General features: G+C 41.4%; 1 long non-coding RNA gene across 1 annotated transcript in view; it reads right to left on the reverse strand.

The window, feature by feature from the left end:
• Positions 1 to 22,721, reverse strand: part of LOC140693414 (uncharacterized) — a 252,294-nt gene that overhangs the window by 199,470 nt on the left and 30,103 nt on the right. The window contains exons 3-5 of the long non-coding RNA XR_012069175.1: positions 21,788 to 21,987; positions 21,358 to 21,484; positions 1,421 to 1,547 (exon numbers count right to left, since the gene is read on the reverse strand). This is a non-coding gene — a long non-coding RNA (uncharacterized lncRNA). The remainder of the gene's footprint in view (positions 1 to 1,420; positions 1,548 to 21,357; positions 21,485 to 21,787; positions 21,988 to 22,721) is intronic.

The following is a 22,721-nucleotide window of genomic DNA, read 5'->3' on the forward strand; positions in this document are numbered from 1 at the left end:
ACCTCATGTGCACGTCTTGGAGGTGCTCAGAGCTTTGGAAAAGAAACCCCTCTGAGCCCGCCAGCGTAATAAATCTCAGTACTCCAACCCTCTGTGTGATTCTTATTTCTTGGCTGGCCTTTTGTTTCCATAACAACACAAGCGATAATGCCCGTGAGATAAATCTGGGGAGGCTGCTGGTAAGTCGCCATGTCTCACGTGGGAAAATCTGAAACATCCTTCTCACCACTCAGAGTCATCATAAGCCCACACCACACCTCCTGCCGTTAAATGCAGGAGCACGGTTAGGGCCCGGCCTTTGCTGTCTTTGTGTCATCACAGTGATACAGGATGGAAGGGGGAAGAGCACAGCCATTCAAGGAAGGCCGCAGCAATTGACATCAAAATGGTGAAGGATTCAACCCCCAATAGGCCTTGAGGCTCAGGATGAAGAGATTTAACTTCTAGCAGATCTTGAGATTCAGTAAACGTCCATTGTAATAGTAACCTGGTGAATAACATGCCCCAGGCACCATGGCAGTCCCAATGATAGCCACAAAAGGTCAAAGGGTGGGAAATGGCCAACTCCCTGGGAATCCTAGCCCCTTGCCCTAAGGCTGGTCCTTCTACTTATTAGCATATGAAACCACCAAGCCCAAGAAAACAAGCAACACAGCGCCACCTCGCGGTCACCACTCTCTGTCCCTCTTTGGAGAAGACAGACCTTCTGTCTGTGAGGTGTGTACCTACTTCTAATCTGTGCATGAAACCCCCACACCTCGTGACGTTTCTCTTGCATTTCAATGTATCTGTCTGAATATATATACCTTTACTCAACACTGGCTTGCTCTTGAATTCTTTACTGCATGAAGTCAAAGAACAAAATCTGGTGGGGCACATCCCAGGGGCTCAACGAAAGCCTGGGACACAGCCCTTCTCATGCCCAACGTTTTTTATTCTTGTATCAACAGGACTGGGCTGTGAAGTGACGTCTGAGGCCCCAGCTAAGGGACAGAACCAGCTTCCAGGGTTCCAATTTGCGGGCAGCCTCTCCCCCAGCTTGGGCCTTGGGGTCTGCCCGGTTCTCTGTGTTTCTCTGTTGTGCTGACTCCCCAGCCATACAGCGTACTCCTAGGCCTGTCCCCACAAAACCCTTCTCTCCAAAATACAAGCACGTCATGTCACAATCCTCTTGTTCAACCAGGAAATGTTCAGCCCACTTTTTTCCTCCCCAATAAATTACCCAACTGTCCTCCCTCCCATCACATCACTTCTTTCTTTGTGAGAACTCTGCACTCGCCACACCCCATCATGAACACAGGTGTCTTGCTGGCTGTGACCGAGATGTTTCTTTCTCACACAGCAAGCGTCCTTTCACTTTCCCCTTGTTACCTTAAAAAAGCCTTTCCTGAGTCACCCACCCCTCTGATTATGAACTCACAATGTGCTGAAGTTGCAGTCACTATGTGCATACATCCCAGTTTTGGCTAGGTATCCATCACAAGATCTTCATTAAGGAGCTGCATCAAGAAGTTATACAGGGTATTCTTACATCAGAGTGGAGGAACCTGCAAAAAATTTAAACGGCTTTGAAGAGAGTGTTAACCAGGGACAAAGATGTCGCGGGTCCTAGTCAAAAGTGTCATGAGGAAAAATGTTCTCCCAAGGCTCAGAGTGGCTTCTGAACACAGAATCCTCAGGGAGGAGGTGACAGGCAGTGATTAGGGTGGGTGATACAGGTTACGCTCCCCCAGCTGGGGAAGAATAGGTTTTTTTCTTGTTTTCCAAACAATTTCTTACTATCTTTTTCTCTTATTGCCACATACCATTTCCTACGAATTAAGCATATCAATGTCAGTCACTTGGGCCACTTGGGAGAAGCTACACGATGCCATTCACAGGGATGGGGCATGACAGCCACACCAGTCTAGGTTGAAAGACCAGTGGGGGTATTTGCAAGGTAATCACGGGCATGCAACAAACTCCCCAGCTTCAATGACCTCATCTCAAAGCTGGGGTCAATAAAACTACCAAGCAAATTGCGTGAAGATTATGGCCAATGTTTACTAGGTAAGTGCCCGTGAAAGCTGCCGCTTAATGGGGAATGAGTACGATCAATGAGGCCCTGTCTACCTGCCCACATGCGCCCTGCCTTCCTGCCTTGCTGCAACAGCAGAACTTGTTTAGCTGAGATGAACACCCCCAGAGCAGCCCAGACGGGAAAGCTCCCAGCTCTGCACGGCGAGACGTGTTCCTTTCCTTCTCAGAGCTGATCACAGTTTGCTGTCGTCTGTTTTTATGTTTATCCCTTTTGTAACTCCCTCTCCTCCGGAGTTTTTGCTCAAGCAGCACAGGGCCAGGTGTGTCTTGGGTCCTGCCGGATATTCTGGGCAGGGAAACAGCCAACTCCATATCTGGCTCTGGTGCTGAACGGAGAGAGCAGAAGGCCCAGGGGCCCATGCTGAACTGAGGCCCCTGCACCCAAAATTATGGTCTGACCTTGGGCAAATTACACAGTCTTCTTTACCCTGAGATTCCTCATCTGTCCATGAAAATAACTGCCCATGTCACACAGAGTTACAAGTATTAAAGGAAATCAACAAATTCACAACCTAGCCAAGGGGCTACAAGTGCATCCTCAACAGACAAATGCTGCCTTTACGGCTCTGACGCACGCTAAGCGGGGCGGCCCCACACAGTGAACACTGCTAAGTGCCAGGGAGTTAAATGCTTCATGTGTGCTATAATACTCTTTAGATCTTACAACAATCCCAGGAAGAAATGAATATTATCATGCCCATTTCACAGATTCACCAACAGGTTGAGAGTATGCATTCTATTCCAAGGCCCTATGGTGAAGAAATGGCAATTTAAACCGGAATCTGGGCCCAGGCCTTGGCTCCATCTCTCTCCCATCCACCTGACCACTTGCCTATGAATTCCACCTGTCCAATATAAAAGTTTGCAGCCGGCCATCCCTTAAAAGCAATGTGTGCCACCGTTTGTCAATGTTGTTTAATTACCATAAACTGTTCTCAGAAACCACTACAGTAAAGAAAGTTGGACTTAAGGAATTCTGCATTGCGTTCTCCTGCAATGTGCAGGATCCCTTTCCTACACCTCCAAATCCAAGTGTATGCTTCCTCCGTGTTTATGTTTGCACACGGCTTATTAAAGCAGAAGGTATCTGCAGTAATTCCATCTCGGTTGCTTTCCAAGTTTGCAGATTATCCATATTCGGTCTGTGAACGAAAATACTACAATGTGAATGAGAATACTGCAACCATGTCAGTAAACAAAGAATACTGATACCAAGTCATTAAAGGCTTCCGCCACTCCCCGGCGAGGACAGGCCTGCAGCCCAGCCACTGCAGCAACTCACAATGGTGCCCTCTGAGCAGACTCAGAATAAGAAAGGACGGGCTACTGGCCCGAGATAGCTAGGTGCTTGTCTAAAAAATGAATTCAGTGAGTCCTAATATTTGCTTCCTCCCATTCATACAAAATCACTAAATTCTTGAACTTGAGATACCTGGCTTTCTTTAGATAACAAGTAATCTTTTATTGTTCCAACAACCTGGTCTTTGTTGTAAAGCTCCTATATATCCTAGCTCTTCCTCAACCTCTTGGGAGCAGTCCCTCAGAGAGTTCTGAGAGACGGTCATCCTGGCTCGAGTCCTCCCGCCAAATGAAACATAACTCTTAACTTTTAGGCTGCACGTTTATTTCAGTCAACAGTTTTGGACACCATGAAGCACCACAGCAGATTTCTCTCCACCTGAACTCTCCAAGTAACCAGAGCCTTGGTACCAGCAGTGGCCCTTTGTGCTCATCCGCCTCCTCGGGGGGTCCAGATGAATTTGGCTGAGTCTCTCCTGGTTCTCAGATCTCACATATTGGTTGATGATCCTAAGTTTTATCTGGCGGTGTATCCAGGTACGTGGCCCTCCAGTTGAAAGAAACTGAGGTGAATTACCCACCCAGTGGAGACATCCCGAGTGGGTCCAAGTTGAAAGACACTGGGTTCAGGACTGAGTGGTTAGGTAAGAGGCTGGTCTAATGTTTTCCTCAATTTGGTTACCTCCATTGAATTTTTCAGGATAAAAGTAAAACTCTTATGAGGAAACTTTCAACTCCAAATTTTGGACCATCCTCCTGGCTGGTAACAGCATTCTCAGGTGACAGGGAATCTTCCAGGAGTGGTAGACACAAAGACTTCATGCCACAGAGTTGTCCCTCTGGGAAATCTTACTAGCAAATTTATTCTGAGAACCCGACCTTACAATGGGGAATAGAACTTTCAAAAAAAAAATAAAGAACAGAAAAGAAAAGAAAAAGAAATTACAGATTGCCAGTCTCCAAGTAAAACCCCAGCCAGATTTATGTACATACAAAACTTACAACATTAATCGGGAATAAGAAAAAAAAAAACCTCACTCTGGAAATAACCAGGCCTGATAAAAACATTTTTTGGCATTCTGAACTTATAAAAACAAAATCCCCTTTAGTGGGAACTTGGATTTCTCTTCCTGTGTCCTTGAAATGTAAACGTTTTATCTTTCTCTGGATGTTTTAAGTGTGTGCATGTAAGTATATATATGTTTAGTTTAGTTTTTAAAGGAAACCTTGGACTCTGCCATACAAAAGTTCAAGTATTGTGTACATACGGTGGCCACGCAAATAAATTGGGATTCTAAGCAATTCTTTGATTGTACCAATTTTCAGATATTTTGCCATCTTAAACTTTGTTGCATCAGCCTGGACCACGAAGGCTTTAAGCTTTTGGAGAGTAAACCTTTGAATTTTATTTAGGCAACACCCCGACTCTCATGTGGAAGGGCCTCTTCATCTTATTGGTTTAAAATCACTATATATATATATATATATATATATATATATATATATTTATTTATATATATATAAATTGATGGCCATATGATGGATTTTTTAATTTGGAAAAACTTTTTAATTGGTGAAAGTTTAAAGAGATCTCATTATAAACGGCTGTTTTATTGGTACCTATTAAAATAAAGTTTAAATGCAGAAAAATATATCTAATGGTTAACCTAAGAACTCAGATATAAAAATATAACTGGTTTGAAAAGCTACATTTTTGTTTTTCCTTTCTGATAAATGTTTCTAGAGATGCTAATAAAAACTTAGTATAATTAATTTTAATTAGGTTGAATAACTGGAAAAAGGATTGTAAAAATGTCAAAAAAACAGATAAGTGGCTTATCCCAAAAGGATAAATATTTTTATATGGTTATTTTGAATGAGATAAATAAAATGGACATTTTTGGATTTACATACAGGGTTTTGATACTACACTACGTAAAGTTAAAAAAAAAGGGCCAAAGAGTTCACCTACTCCCCCCCAACATTAAAGTTCAAACAAGTCCGTTTTATTTACCACAGTTTAACATATATTTATATGTAGACTGAAATACTTGATCAAGGATTGGGACAACAGACCAATTAATGAAATTAAAAATCGAGAAGGGCCTAAGCTCTTTGGCTGAAACTTGGGCATCCTAGAGACTTCTATAAAATTATATACAATGTACACCCACAAAAAAAAGGTTTCTGTCACTCCTTCTAGAAATAAGAATTATTGATTAAACTTAATAAATATAAAAATTAAAGGTATAAGATTTAATAAAATTGAGATAAAAGTTTGTGAAATTGGTATATTTAGATGGTCTTTATATAAACCTTTTGCTTATGTTGTGGGATAGATATGTTTCAGTGGAAAAACGCTTCCCCTTCTTGGTATTATAAGGCTGGGCACATGTCTATCCCTCTGAAAATATTAATTGAACAAATTAAAGGAAACCAATATAGTTACTTGAGACGTCCAATATAACGTAAATCTAAAAAGTAATTTGAGTAGCTAAAAAAAAAAAAATAGGTTTACCCTGGGTTTAACTTATAACTCAAGGAAAAGAGACCTTAATAAATGTCTTATGCAAGCTTTGGAAGACAAAATAAAGAAAACCTTAGTTTTAAAACATGGAATTCTTTGTTTACAGCTCTTCTCACTGATACAAAAATGCCAATTAAGGAGATAAAATTGGGTCTGGGTGACAGAGCATTTATCTGGGGACCTGGAAGAGAGTGTCTTTGTCTTGCAGATCAGAAATATAAATACAACAAACAGTGACCTAGGACTGAGCCTAATTAGCTCAACGAAATAAAACTTGAGGCCATGAAATTTTTGGCATTTTAGAACTCAGAACTCTGACGGGTCCTTCAGACTTTGTGAGGAAATCTTAATTATCTGTTTCATAAATAGTAAGCCTTAGTGATTTGAGCAAGCAAATTCAGCTTACTCCAACTATTATTATAAATATAAGTAAGTTTTAAAGTGAAGCTATGAGATCTCTAGCTTTTGTCTGTTTATAAGCCTGCATACAGATTATAGAAGTGAGATATTTCTACTGCTAAAAAAAAAAATTTCGAAGTCAAAGAGCTCTGCTTAATTGATGTAAAAATATAAGAGCTTAAAAATTAAGTATTTTTAAAATAAAAACTTAACAAATTGACTTTCAGTGTCATGTGAATTGGAAAATATTCAATATTAAGGTAATATTTGATATTGTTTAGTTTAAGTATGTTCTAATAAATGTAGACATCTTTAAAATCATCCATCTTAACTATAATACCTTTACTGTACCTAGGTTTAATGAAAGTCAAATAAGATCCTGTTATATCTGTTGCAGATTTGTCAAAAAAAAATAACAGTAATGTGCTGTGGTAAAATTTTAAGTAAATTAAATGTAAATGAGATGAGAGCTTTGGGTAAATATTTAAAATATATTTTTAAAATGTATGCTTAAAATAATCTCTAAATGTTTGATATCTTTAAATTCTAGAGTTGTGCTAAATTAAGTTAAATGACAAGATTTTATTAAATATCTATGCCATTTTCAGATAAAATAAGATTGAAATATGAATTACTTAACATTTAACTTCCTCTTACAGTGAAACTAAAGGTGTTTAGAAATATTAATAAATGGTTGGTGTCACACAGAAATAGTCTCTATTAGTAAGGGAATGATCTCAGTATCCTAGGAAAGTAATATAAATGTGTAAAGGAAGATGTAAGAATGGAATAATACTTTGTTAATGAAAAATAGTGACTTTCTCCTGAAGCTGGTTACCTCTGAATGGAAGACAAAATAAGGGACACACTAATATAAGTATAGAAAGCTGTGGAAGGCTTGTGGAAAAGGAACCCTGAGGAAAGTTTTGTACGTGGTCAGAATTGGCTAAGTTTAGAATCAAATTGGGCAACGTAAATGAATCTTAGAAGTTAGCTGGAACAAGATTAGATTTGGTTTTCTCTCTGTTAAGAGGAAAAAATTTTCTTAAAATATTAATCCACCTTCAGTAACAGATTGTAAAACTTCTTATACCACTTAGCTGATCTGTTCTGCCTTTACTTTTGACGTATTTTCTTGTTAATGAATTAGTACTACTTTACAGTGATCTATATGTTTATCTGATCAAGTGTTCTGAAATCTTTCAAAAAGCTCCCCAAATATAAAATTCTAATTAATTAAATAAAAATTAATTTAATTAATTAAAATTCTTTTAATCTCCAGTTAAGTTTGGGATGCTACAGAAGGCCCCTGAAACATCCCAAAGAGAGATTTTTAACTATAAAGTTTCATTTGGCATTTTAAATAACATGGAATTGTCAAATGAATCATAAAACTTCTAAGGTTATATTGAATGAGAAATATTATTAATATAGGTATTGTAGAAATTTGTCGGTGCCTGCCGACAATCGATCAGGTCCAGAAACCTGTGCTGCAGGACTGAGAAAAGGAAAGACGTAACAAAAAGACAGCAAGACAAGAAAAGTTGGGGTTGAGAGGGTCTCACTCTAGCCCGCAAGACGCTAGGTCAAGAGTGGACCTCGAGTTTATTTTCAGCAGTTCATTTATATGATTTTAACCCATTAGCTCACACATTCCTGCACGTAGGCAGCGGTATTGTTTTAGGGCATATTAACAACATGTACTAAAATCATTAACTTAAAAGACATCATTATTGTTTACTGTTCCCAAAAAACCCGGATCAACTATTCCTGAAACTAAGATCATAAACTAAGGCATTGTTCCTCTAAGCTAACATCGTGACTCGTGTACTATCAACTCAGGTGATTGTTCTTTAGGCTAAGATCACTAACTTGTGTGCCGATTGTATCTCTTCCTCCGAAGGTCTTTTTGTGACTTTAATGGCCTTAGGCATTAGCGCACCTGGTGTATTCTTTTGTAAAAGGGGGGCGGGACAGAGATTGTTCTAACTCAATTGACCTTTGAGCCGGGCGCCCCGCACTGTGGGAGTTTAGGCCCAACCTTTGTGCTCGGCAGCCTCAATCTCAGAGCCTGGCGCCCTGCACTTTGGGGTTTTACGCCCAAGTTCTGTGCGCGGCAGCCCTCCGTCACGAGTGGCTCCCCGCAACTCCCCCTTTTAGTTTTATTAAATAAAAACCTAGGTGCTGTATGGCGGAGGACGATGAATGCGGGAAAATGCAAGCAAACGTTGCGTCAGACATTCAGATAAGCAAGAGAGTATACAAGGGGCCACACAAATCAGGATCAAAATTACTATGACAATCACCAGAGCATGTTTCCACCAGTCACTCTTGAACCAATCAAACCATTGTGCTGGTAAGAAAGGCGTTGGAGCATCCATATTCTTAATTTGTTCTTGCATATCATCTACTGCCTGAGAAATATTAGCAGACAAATCAGGAATAAACACACAACATTCTACCTTAATAATAGCGCAAGTTCCTCCTTGCGCAGCAGTGAGAATATCAAGAGCCATTCTATTCTGCAATACAGCTTTCCTCATAAGTTTTTGTTCATCATTAATTTCTTCCACAGCATGTTTTACATCAATCAAAGCTTTCTGAGTAAAATTAGTCAACGCATTAACTTTTGTCATAATATCCACAGTTCCTAAAGAAGGGACAAAAATAGCAGCTAGATAGTCATACCATTTAAATGCTGATCGAGTCCATCGAGCATGTAGATTAGGCATATTAGCAGGAACCCCTTGTACAGATTTTACAATTCTACCAGGTGCTATAACAAATCCCAACGTACAGCGTCCTACCCAACCACAAGGTAACCAGGGCCAAATATTAGTTCCACAAAGCCATTTTGTTCCATTAGGTGCAACCCAACGATAGCCTGGATTATTCCAGTCCGAGCCAGGCCATTCAAAAGGTTTTTTACAAACAAAAGTCACATCAATAGTCCATTTGCAAAATCTCTGGGATATATACCCCAGATATTTCCAGTCCTTTTTAGTCAAAGACATGTGATTGTAACCACATGGTTGTTCTCGTTGTTCCCAGCAGATGTCCGCTGGGCCTGTCAATTGTCCAGATTCCGGTGTAACCCACATGTGTTGGTCCCATATTTGGTAAAATTGTCCTGTAAGCCGTTCAGTAATATCTGAATCTGGCTGTCTTGCTTGAGGTGGCACCTTTTGATATAAGTCTATTGCTTCTTTTTGACTAAAAACATCTTTGACACAGGTGGATTCTTAGTCGTCCTCACTATCTGTTCCGCTTGTTGAATGAACTGCTGGACTTGGGTTTTTGTTGGCATATGTTGAAGTTGCAGTCGCTGGAGTTTGGTCAGCATTGCTTTTTTCCGTCTGGCGTACCAGCCTTTCCGGTAGCCAGCGCGGCGTGTCGGCATCCTTTGGAAAAACACAAACATGGCCTCTTCCCCACATTAAAACTGGATCGGGGCCGGCCCATTGATTAGTAAGTGGATCCTTCCATCTCACCAAAGGGTGGTGAGAGGGTTTTTGGTTCCAAAAGCGTTGAGCAGCTGAATTGCCTTTAATATCATAAGTCAAAAAATTTAAAATAAAAAGAGCATGATGTAAATAGTTTTGTGGAGTAAGGGGATATAGTTCCCCCTTTTTTAACTTTAAAATTTGGTTTTTAAGAGTTTGATGACAGCGCTCCACAATACCTTGCCCTTGAGGGTTATAGGCAATTCCAGTCTTATGCTCTATTTTTAAGGTTTGGCAGAAGCGTTGAAACATTCGGCTAGTATAGCCAGGGCCGTTGTCGGTTTTCAGCACACGAGGTTGGCCCATAACAGAAAAACATTTTAAAAGATGATTAATACAATGTTTACTTGCTTCTCCAGTTTGTAATGTAGCATGGATAAAACCTGAATAAGTGTCAATGCTGACATGGACAAATGGAGTGTTACGAAATTCTTTAATATGAGTAACATCCATTTGCCAGAGATGATTAGGTAAAAGTCCACGAGGATTTACTCCATAGTGAGGGACAGAAATTGTAGTAGGACAGGCAGAACAGGTTTTTACAATTTGACGAGCAGCTTCGCGAGGAATTTTAAATTGCAGCCGCAAGCTATGACTATTTTGATGGTGAAGCGCATGAGATTGTTTTGCCGCCTCAAGGGCTGGAAAACGTTGAGTAGCTCGGTCAACATTAGCATTGCCTTCAGAAAGAGGGCCAGGTAAATTAGTGTGTGCCCGTAGATGACCAAAATAGCAAGGATGACGGCGACTGCGGATAAGAAGCTGCACATCAAAAAACAAACGATTGACATAGGAATTAACAGTGCCAATAAAGGGAACAGTTTCTAAAATTTGTAAGGCACGAATAATATATTGGCTATCAGAAAAAAGATTACAGGGCACATGCTGAACTGCTATTAAAGCAGCTTGGACTGCAAGTAATTCTACAACTTGAGCTGAAGTTTGCGACGTCTGCCAAGAAACTGTCTCCTCTTTTATCATATAGGCAGCCATACCATTAGATGATCCATCAGTAAATACAGTAATAGCTGAAGGAAGAGGAGAGCGAACAGTATTCTTTGGAAATAGAAATGGATGCAACTTTGCAAATTGAATCAATTTATCAGCTGGATAATGGGTAGTAATGCGCCCTGTAAAATGAGCTAGAGCAAGAGCCCAAGAATCATTAAATTGTTGCAAATGAGCTTGTTGCTCTCCGGTGTATGGAACTGTAATATAATGTGGATCTCTTCCCAAATATAAGGTTGAGGCAGAGCGTCCTTCAGCAATTAAGGAGCAAACTAAATCAGGATAAGCAGCTAAAGCTTTTGAAGGGGACACATGCATATGTATCCAATACATAGGACTATGCTGATAAAGCACTCCAGTTGGCATATGAGGAGTGGGTAGAATAAGTAGTCCCCATTCTTGATTATAGTCACAGTAAGTACATTGCTGATTTTCAATGGCTTGTTCTACTTCACGTAAAGCCAAAGAAGCTTCAGCAGTCAGTTTTCTAGGAGAGCGAGGATTAGTATCTCCTTTAAGAATGTCAAACAAAGGCTTTAAAGTTCCAGTTGAAAGTTTTAAATAGGGACGAATCCAATTAATATCACCCAAAAACTTCTGAAAATCATTTAAAGTTAAGAGGGAATCCGTACGTAGCTGAATCTTTTGTGTTTGAAAAGTAAAATTATGTAAACGGAATCCCAAATATGAATATGGACAAAATCGCTGAACCTTTTCATCAGCAATCTGAAGGCCAAAAGTTTTTAAAGAAATCAACATTTGATCAAATACAGTTAATAAATAACCTTCTTGAGAGTGAGCAATTAAAATATCATCCATATAATGAATCAAATAAACGTCTGGGTATTTCAGACGAATAGGCTGTAGCGCTCTAGCAACAAACTTTTGACATAAGGTGGGGCTGTTTGCCATACCCTGAGGCAAAACCAGCCAGTGATAACGTTGCATAGGTTCCTTGAAATTTGTAGAAGGAACACTAAATGCAAATCTCTTGCAATCATCAGGATATAAAGGAATAGTATAAAAACAATCTTTTAAATCAATAATAATCTTATAAGTTCCTTCAGGAATCGCCATAGGAGTAGGCAAACCAGGTTGTAAAGAACCCATCAATTCCAAAGTTTCATTTACTTTACGTAAATCTTGCAACAATCTCCATTTACCAGATTTCTTTTTTATAATAAATATAGGAGAATTCCAAGGCGAATTAGAAGGAGCAATATGTCCGCTGTCCAATTGTTCCTGCACCAATTGTTTAGCAGCGGCAATTTTTTCTTGAGAAAGGGGCCATTGAGGAACCCACACAGGCTGATCGGATTTCCATACGATAGGGTCTGCATGAGCTGCAGGATGATCAAAGGCCCCCATTAAAAATGCCCTAAGCCTTTTCTATCTCTTTTTCCTTTAACCTGTAGGGGTTGAATAATTCCCTGGTTATGCTTTCCTAAACCTTGATTTGGGTATAGTCCTTGTGACAGCAATTGTTGAGTAATCGTAGGATTAGGACTATACAAAAATACTCCCATGTTTGACATAATATCTCTTCCCCATAAATTAACAGGCAAATTAGGAAGGATATATGGTTGAAATATCCCAGAATGTCCTTCCTCATCTTTCCAGGAAAGAAAAGCAGAACTTTGTTCTGGATTATGAGACTGACCAATTCCTTGTAACATAGAGAGAGCAACTTGCTTTGGCCAGTGTTCAGGCCAGTGGGAAGCAGCAATTACAGAAATATCTGCTCCAGTATCTAGAATGCCTTTAAATTTTTTGCCTTGAATCTCTAAGGTTAACTCAGGTCTCTGATTGCTTATCTGTTGAACCCAATAAGCATCAGAGGAACCAAAACCTGCAGTACCTCTTTTGAAATTAGACTTGTTCTTTCCAACAGTAAGAGTAGGTAACAAGATTAATTGAGCAATACGTTGGCCTGCAGGAATGGCCGTTATCGTTCGAGGAGAGTGTGCCATTACCTTGATCTCTCCTTCAAAATCAGAGTCAATCACCCCTGGAGCAACAAGTAGCCCTTTCATAGTTGTACTGCTACGTCCCAATAACAATCCTACACTGCCGGGAGGCAAAGGCCCATAAATTCCAGTAGGGAGGGCTTGCATTCCCATTTCTGGGGTTAATACTGTGTAGGTGGTGGCACAGAGGTCCAATCCTGCACTCCCTGGGGTTGCTCTATAAAGGTCTGAAATACTTGGTCGGGAAGAAACGGATTGTGGCTGACCTGAGAGGTCTCCTGAATTGCCCTGTAGCATTGTTTTGGGGCCTGGGGCTGGCCCCTCACCCAGTTTCCCTGGTTCAGAAGTTGTCCATTTATATCAGTCTTAGATCTGCAATCTTTAGCCCAGTGTTTTCCTTTTTTACATTTTGGACATAGACCAGGACTGGTTACTAATATCTCTCGACCAGGCGGTTGTTGCCCTCTTTTGGGACATTGATTTGCTCGATGCCCCAGTTGCCCACAAGCATAGCAACTACCAGGAGGGCCAGCTACCCTGGAAGTTCCCTGAAAATTTCTTTTTGGGCGGTTTTGTTGGAACAAAACCTCTTTAACTGTTTTACCTTGTAAAGCTGCAGCTAAGGCAACTCCTTGAACATAGGATGGTCCTATGTCCGCACAGATTCGTATGAAATCGGCTAAATTACTCTTTTTTCAGTATGGTCTTAGAGCGGCCTGACAAGCAGAGTTAGCATTCTCATAAGCTAATTGCTTAGCCAAAACCAATCCTGCTTGCTCGTCTCCTATCACTTTACCAATAGTTTCCATAAGGCGAGCAACAAAGTCTTGGTATGGCTCGTCAGGTCCCTGCCGAATTTTGGACAAATCTTCAGTTTTATTTTCAGAGTTGGGCAGCTTTCTCCATGCTCTTAAAGCTGCTGCATTTATCTGAGGGTAAGCACCGGGCAAATAACCCAATTGTGAGTGAATATCTTGATATTGTCCTTCTCCAGTTAACTGCTCTAATGTAATTTGGATGCCCTGTCTCTGATTGATACTAGCTGTAACTGCACAATTTTCATAGAATTCTGATTTCCAAAGTAGATAATTTCCACCAGATAGGCAGGCACGTGCCACTTGCTTCCAATCATTTGGAGGTAAATATTGATTTCCTAAACTTTCAACAATGGCTTGTGTAAAGGGCGCAGTAGGTCCATATTGAGCGCAAGCCATTTTTAATTCTTTTAACTGTTTAAAAGGAATAGTTTCATAGTATCTCTGCTGTTGGGCATCCTCAAGGACGGGATATACTAAAGAAAAACCAGGAATGTGTTCTCCTTCTTTACTAGCTTGTTGCAAAGCCTTTTGTAAAGGACTTAAAACAACAAATTTTGATGCCTTCTCCTCCTGTGAAGAATAACTAGGAGGAGGAGACGAAATTATTGGTGGCTTTTTCTGCTCCTTCTTAGAAAGATTCTGTTGAACACATTCCGTAATAATATCTTTAAATTTAGACATGTCAAAAGTTTTATTTTCCTCAAAAAAGATGCCCCAAGGATCTTCATCCTTGTGGTAACGGGCAGCTTGATCCTCTAACTCCTCTTGATCAGCTGGATCTAGTTCTGAATCAAAAGGACTATCGGTTGCATTTACTGCAGGAGGAACAGAAGGAATTTCTTTAAAATCTGGATTAGTAGGAGCGGAAGGCTCAATATTTTCTATTTTTACAGTATCAAATTTCTCTCCCTCAGTGGTTGGGTCGAGACAATCTCTAATTAGCTGCCACAAAGGAAGTGTAGTAGCTGGCATTTTATTTGGACCATTGGCAGTATAATAGTCTCTTAGGCGAACTCCAACAACCTTCCAAGTTTCTAAATTAACAGTGCCCTGTTCTGGAAACCAAGGACAAATTTCTTCTACAAATACCAAGAATTGTTCTAAACGTTGTTTCGAGACCTGAATTCCTCTTTCTCTTAACATTACTCTGAGCATTTGTACAAATAAACCTTTACTATTATTTTGCCCCATACTCTCAAATACACTCCCCGCGGAAACTTACTTTCACTTTAAATCCGAGAGCTCTCCGTTCTCTTCCGCGGCGGTCACTGCAGCGAACTCCTTTCAGATTTCAGGTCCCTGGTCGGGCGCCACTTGTCGGTGCCTGCCGACAATCGATCAGGTCCAGAAACCTGTGCTGCAGGACTGAGAAAAGGAAAGACGTAACAAAAAGACAGCAAGACAAGAAAAGTTGGGGTTGAGAGGGTCTCACTCTAGCCCGCAAGACGCTAGGTCAAGAGTGGACCTCGAGTTTATTTTCAGCAGTTCATTTATATGATTTTAACCCATTAGCTCACACATTCCTGCACGTAGGCAGCGGTATTGTTTTAGGGCATATTAACAACATGTACTAAAATCATTAACTTAAAAGACATCATTATTGTTTACTGTTCCCAAAAAACCCGGATCAACTATTCCTGAAACTAAGATCATAAACTAAGGCATTGTTCCTCTAAGCTAACATCGTGACTCGTGTACTATCAACTCAGGTGATTGTTCTTTAGGCTAAGATCACTAACTTGTGTGCCGATTGTATCTCTTCCTCCGAAGGTCTTTTTGTGACTTTAATGGCCTTAGGCATTAGCGCACCTGGTGTATTCTTTTGTAAAAGGGGGGCGGGACAGAGATTGTTCTAACTCAATTGACCTTTGAGCCGGGCGCCCCGCACTGTGGGAGTTTAGGCCCAACCTTTGTGCTCGGCAGCCTCAATCTCAGAGCCTGGCGCCCTGCACTTTGGGGTTTTACGCCCAAGTTCTGTGCGCGGCAGCCCTCCGTCACGAGTGGCTCCCCGCAGAAATTATATGGACTCCCTAAAATTCTGGTTTATCTGAAATGTTACCAGTGATAATTATGGGTATAGTGAACAGGTTTCTTTATTGATTATAGTGTAACGGTGTTTAACCATGCTTTTAAATCTTTTGTCATTTATAGACAGTTAATTGTTTTCTTCTGATGGTTTTGCAAAATGCTTTCTCTTCAAGGAGATTTACTGATTTCTAATAAATTTCAAACTACAGCACTGAACTAAACTGGGTAAGACATTTTAAAGTTCTAATGAAAACTCTCATTAAAAGAATTAGTTACATGGGACTGATTAACCAGCTGAATATGGTTATAATTTTTGATATTGTTTGAAATACTACTGCCTTTTAACCTGTTTCCCAGACATAAAGAATCTCTTCTCCTTAAGCTAGTTATGGTTCACAGCAATTTGATAAATTATAACTATGTATACAGACTTGGAACAGTTATCTTTTCTCTCTATCTGATCCCTCAAAAGACTAAAAATACTTAGGTCCCCAGTGGCTCTATCAGACAAATTAGGGAGATCATCTCCTAAGAGATATAGGAGTATAAAGGTATTTTAAGGATTTTAAAGAGAAAAGAATTTACCTAAATCTGTAAGGCAAAAATCCATGAAAAGCCTTGACGTGGCTTTCTTGGCCTTAGAAAACCTTATTAACATTCTACCCTGAGACTCCGTATTAAAACTTCCAACACAGTCAATTTAAAAAGCCTATATGATCAAATAATCAGATTTAATTTGTAAAGAAATTAATCTTGATTTGGCTATATTTGAGAAAACTGAGGGTAACTTTAGAGAGAAAAAAATTATATTTTAGTCGATATTAAATTCTAGTTTTGTTAATTGAGGTCCATATTTACTAAGACACTTCCCAGATCATTCCTTGCTGTTATGTCACACTGCTGTACAGTTTAATTGAATTATGAAAAGAATACTCTAGGTTTGATTCTGAAGCTCAGTAATCTATCCTTGGGTAAAATTCCAATGCCCCATGACCTGCAGCCAGGGGATTATACATACTGCAACAGGCATGACTTAAAGAACTGTCTCCAACCTGAATGGAAAGACCCTTTTTCAGATACTCTTAACTAGACCATACACACCAAAGCTGAAGGAAACGGAGTCTCGGATTCATTTCCTATCTGAAACAGCCCCTGCAGTGCACTGGCCTATAGAGCACTGCTCACCTTAAAACAATGCCCAAATGGAGAAAAAGCTTCCATACCAGGATGAGAAGAAGACGACATCTGAGCTAGACTGCTGACCCAAGACACCGGACCAGGACTGTATACCAATTACTTTGATAATTTCTCCAACCTTTGATTATGAACTACTCCAATTGTTAAGTTTATGATAAATTACCTATGTCTAGTACTTCTGTGTTACCTTGGTGGGTTTCCCTACTCCAAGGCTCTAACTAGATAGCCCTCAGAAACGTTATTCTAAAAAGAATTTATAGTTCTGTTTAGGCCACTGTTGATCTTACAAGGTGGGAGATTTCAACTGGCCAATTAATACCTGCCCTGACCCTGACCATAAATATGAACTTTCTCATAGGATCAAACTCAGAAACACAAGCAAAATTTTAACCCAAAAATACAACTTCTCGACTATTAAATTCTTACTCGTGACTTTATTAACGTTACTAGCTGTATTACTTATATCCTGTCTATTTTATAAAATTGTTGTCTGTTACATTTCCCAATGTGTAACTAGGCCCACAAGATGGATGATGGCTAAACATCTTGAAGAAACAGATAAAATTTATAACCCTGAATAAAATAAATATAATAGTGTGATTCTAGGTATGGGAATGAGCAAAGATGGGTAAACACTTCCTGGATCATAATAGAGTAGTAAGACAGGTGATCCAGAGAACTTTTAGTATCAACAGGGCCTGATAAAAAAAACTAACACCTTGAATGGCAACTCAGAAGATTCTTCACCTGAACTAGGAATGAGCAATCCTAGCACCGTGGGACAAAATTGGTCATGAAATGTCTCTCAAAATATTGGTCGAATTTAGGACCAAGGGGGAACACTGTGAATGAAAATACTACAATGTGCATGAAAATACTGCAACCATGTCAGTAAACAAAGAATGCTGAATCCAAATCATCAGCGGCTGCTGCCAACCCCCAGCGAGTTCATGCCTACAGCCCGGCCTCTCAGCCACTCACAGTGGTGCCCTCTGAGCAGACTCAGTGCAAGAAAGGACAGGATACTGGCCCTAGATAGCCAGGTGCTTGCCAAAGGAATGAATTCAATGACCCAAATGTTTGCTTCCCACCATACATAGAAAACCACTAAATACTTGAACTTGAGATATCTGGTTTTCTTTAGATAACAAGCAATATTTTATTGTTCCAATTACCTGATCTTTGTTGTAAAGATTCTATTTATCCTAGCTCCTCCACTACCTCTTGGGAGCAGTCCCTCAGAGTGATCTGAGAGGCTGTCATCCCGGCTCGAGTCCTCCAGCCAAATAAATCAAAGCCCTTAACATTTAGGCTGAACGTTTATTTCAATGACGTTCCAGAATAGACACAACTCATCAATTCTGTAATGGAACACACTGAATCAGGAACCAAAAGCGTGTTTTAGTCCAGAAAATCTCCAGGTTCCTATTTCTTCCTGTCATTATACAATCCCTCCAGAACTCATTACTTTGCTGTCTGCTCCTCTGGCAACCAAACTCAGAGAAGAGACAACTCAGCAGAGCGCCCTGCTGGGGAGAACACCCCGCAGAAGCACTGCAGGCTGCCTTCCCTCCCGCACGCTCTGCTGACCCTTGGTGTCCCCCGTGGAGACCAGGCCAACACAGCTCTTCCCAACAGCTGCAAAGTCGCACACGTTAAATAAATCATTTTATTTTATATGATATTTTACGTATATACCCATCTCTGAAAACAGCTTTGCCAGAAGCCCAAATCTTCAACATTAATCTGCAAAGGCAAATCAGGTCCCCAAGGGAAAACAAGTCTTAAGACGACGCTAAGGCCTCCAAAGTCCTCTCCACGACCATGAACCAAACTGCCTGCAGGTCTGCAGCTGCAGGACGCTACATGTCTGCTTTTAAAGCAACCCCTTTCTGCCCTCGGGTGCTACAATGCCCTTTTATGCCCTCCCATCACAGGGCAAGAGCAGCCGCTGCAGAACCTTGCAGGGCAGCACTGACAGGACTGGACAAAGGGGATCAGAGTTAAACAAAGCATTCTGATGACACGAGCTTGTCACTGTGTCTCTTTACAGATGTAGATATATATAGAGAGAAGTGGGGTGATATTGCTCAAAGTCACACAGCTAATAAGTGGCAAAGTATATAACTCTGCTCCTCCCTCCTGTGTGACGCCCAACTGGGACAACCACAGGGTTCTCTCGTGGCTGCCTGAACAGTCTTTTCCTATCACTCATGACACACAATAGTGTCTGAACTTAGCCTGCATTTGCAGCATCTTTTCCCTCCAGTTTCTCAGGAACAAGGCTGTTCGGGCCTGTATGAATTCCGGCTTCCTGAAATCTCCGTGCTCAGGCTGGTCTTGCCTGTGCATCCGGCCCGCTGCTCAGAGGCTCTTCCTCCCCTGCAGGAGGACGTTTCTAATCTTCACAGGGACACAACTTCAGGGGAGCTCTCCTCTCGCCCTCAGCATGGCAGGTGTCCCAGGCCTCATCCCGAGCAGCCCCGTTAGGACGGTGTCTGCCCAGCTCTGCTAGTCAGATCAGCAGCCTCAATGCCAGGGATTATACCCAGGTCACACTGCAAACCTACTGCCCGCCTCACAGCCCCCAGCCAGCAGGTCACCTGGAAGTCACAGCAAGTGCCCCACCCAATCCAGAAGTCTCTTCTTTTGCCAGCACCACTGATGAATGGTTTCCAACCTTCGGACAGTTTCGCACAAAACAGCACCTTCTACTGTGAAACGGGTGGTTTTTCTTCTGCGCCTCATCCTTACTGGAAACGTAAAGGGAAACCAAAAGGCCTTTTCTCAACCCTTTTCTGATGAAACCCTCCCACCCACAATACTCATATGCTCAAGAGCTTTGGATCCACATGATTTTCGTTCTCTTAGGCTAAGTGGCTCAAAAAACTAAGGGATTCTTTCTCCTTTGAGGGTATTAGCACTCAGTTTCTCGGCTTTAATCTGTTTTTGTCTCTCTCTTCAGTGACCCTAGCAGTTGCCACCTCTTACTCCCTTCAGCAGCCTCCCTCCCAGCTTCAAGTCTAGGAAATCAGCTGTGATGAGGGGCATGGGGGCAGTCACAGAAGATGCAACTAAGGCACAGAGAGGCTACATAATTTGCCCAAGAAATCACCTTGAACCACCAACAGAGTGTGTCACGTCCCTCTGTTTAACTCTAATGCTAAGCAAGTTAACTTTTTGTAGATTATGTTTATAAACAGATGAGGTATGAAAATACATACAAGGACACACATCAACTCTAAGATATTCATTAACTCCACTATTTTGTTTCTATTTATTTTATTTCTATTAAAAAATTAAGAACCCCTGCAGTCAATATAGCAAAATGTTACTGGGTTTTAAATCCAGAATATACAGGGGTTGTGTCATTACTCATTCTTGTATGTATTTTCACAAGACAAAATGATTTGAAAGTCTCTCTCTCCGCCCCCTACTCACTACTGGCTCTCACCAGAGCTCCCAGACCACACATCTAACAGCCTTTCACTTTACCCACAGCTGAACTCATCAGTTTTCCCCCAGAACTCCCTCTGCTGCTTTCCCTCCTCAGAACACAGCAGGACCATTATTTAACTCATTAATCCACCCAGAAACCTGGGCCTTACTCCATCCTACCTTCACAGACAGCATTGATCCTTTCCTCTTTACCATCTAAACATGCCTTCAATCTGTTCGCTTTTACCCACTGACCGTCCCACCGCTCAATTGGAAGCCAACAACACTGCCCACCTGGACTCATGAGTCTCCCAGGTGGCCCCACAGCCACTCTCCCCTACTTGAGACAAATGTGATTGTGTCTCTCCCACGCTTTTGGACTCATTTCAGACCCACTGTTCTTAGAAGAAACTTCAATTTCTTCACCTGGTGAAGGTCCTTGCCATGAAACTGTCAGCTCAGTAAGGGCAGGACACACCCTCGTCCCTCGGCTCCACCATCTGGCAGAGCATCAGCTTGGGAGGATTGAGTTCTTAGCAAACTACTTCACTTATCCATACAAATCCATGGTAGATTAGAAAGATTTTAGATGTTGAGCTCGACTATTAATTTGGGGATTTTGCACTGGCAACCTGCAAGTATATATTCCAATTATTGTGTCTTCTTAAAACCATACCCAGATTAAAGGAGTATTTGTGGAATGTCTTCAGAGTAAAAGGGACTGTACTTTTACAGATTTTATGTTTTAAAATATGAACAACCCGGACAGGGTCAAAAATAGAACCACCTCACAAGTGACAGAAGACAGGTGAGACGCATATAGCAACAGGTCACAAAGATGGTAAGAGCAAAATTGTTTCTCCAACCCCCAAAACATTCCTCCAAGAACTGAAAACTCAGAAATTTGAAAGTAAAATACTATCATATAAAGAAAGAAAATAAATAATCCTCTTCATCAGGGTTTCTAGACCTGACTGCAGAGTTATTAGCAGGCCATACTGAATCCTAGCACAGAAAAATCAGATGGACTAGTGGTGAGTAAGTTCCAGGAAAATGGCAGTAACTCCTCCACTTGAAAGAGGACACACACTCACTTGTTCAAGGTGATTGTAAACCACATTCTGCAGAAATTCAGAAGATTCAGGCACCGCTTCTAGATGGTGATGACACGGAAGGACGGCTTGGATGCATGCTTCTAACTGAGTCACTGGCATTCTTACACTGCAGGGGGAAATGGAGGCCCTCAGCCAAGAGCACAGTTGTTCCTGTCATGTATCCCAGGCCGTGCCTCGGGGACTCAGTGTACTGTAGCAGTCCGGCCCCAGGTGAGGACCCGCAGCGTGGCCCAAGCAAGCAGGAGGGGCACTGTGCTTGAGAAATCCCATCCCCCATGGGGGCAAGAGGGGCTGGTGGGGTTGTGTGAACCTATAAATGCTCATAGAAATACACCTGCATACAGTGAAGTGATAAAATTAAAAGTAGCAGGCTATTTAACAAAATTTCAATTGTCAGTGTTAATTTTACCATTCCATTCCGCTTGTCCCCTGCACTCTGAGACAGGCTTAGGCTCTCTCACACATGCAGCTCTGATGCAATGGTTGTGAAGTTATTTTACTTTGCTGCAAGTGTCTTCGCTCCCAGTGTCACTGTGACTGTCGTCTCTTAACACAGTCAGATATCTTCCTGCATCTCTCCCTGAGTTCCTTGCTCCTGCTTCTCAGATCCTGAGATAAAGAACAGGTGAAGGCACATGACTGGAAAAGTCAATGTGGACTTGACCAAAGTCCTCAGTGACCCCCTAGGTGAGTGCTGCCCACCCCTTACCTTCGATTCTCAAGGTTCTGCCCAGGGTGACATCCAGCCAGGAGAGAGTCCTGGGCCCTATTAAAAGCTGTGTGGCTTGGGTGCAGGGAAAGCTGCAGGAGCTGGTTCTGTAGCCGGTCCCATCCACACCTCTGCTCCTCTCTCTCCCGAGGCAGCGCTGCCAAGCCCCCAGGCTCCCTGAGCTTCTGTCTTTCTCTTCTACTCTACTTCAAGCCCTTTTCCTCTTCCTTTACTCCCTGATTATCCCTAGCTGGAAGGATTTTTCTATCATAGAATCTGAAAAAATTTCCTGCAGCTGAAAAAGAGGTGCCAGAGGTCAACGCGCATATGGTGGTTCCTGAATAGAGCCCCTGGTTAGGGGGACCCTCACCAACACTCACGGGGCATCAGGCATGTTGCAGGGTCGACCACCACCAACAAGAGTTTGCTGTGACACCAAGGCACGCACAGCATCCCTGCTCACTAAATTGTAGTTGTAGTCCTTTATTAAGAAGCAAAAATAAAAAAATTGCTCATGTTTCTTACTAAAATTATTTATGAGGGAGAAAAAGAAATTGTAATAGAAAGAACAAATTTCACTCCATGTTAGATGTGTTCATTTGGCTTTAATCCTGTACCTTGTTTTCTAGGCTCA

The sequence above is a fragment of the Vicugna pacos genome, unplaced genomic scaffold (genome assembly GCF_048564905.1).
Source record: "Vicugna pacos unplaced genomic scaffold, VicPac4 scaffold_19, whole genome shotgun sequence".
NCBI lineage: Eukaryota > Metazoa > Chordata > Mammalia > Artiodactyla > Camelidae > Vicugna > Vicugna pacos.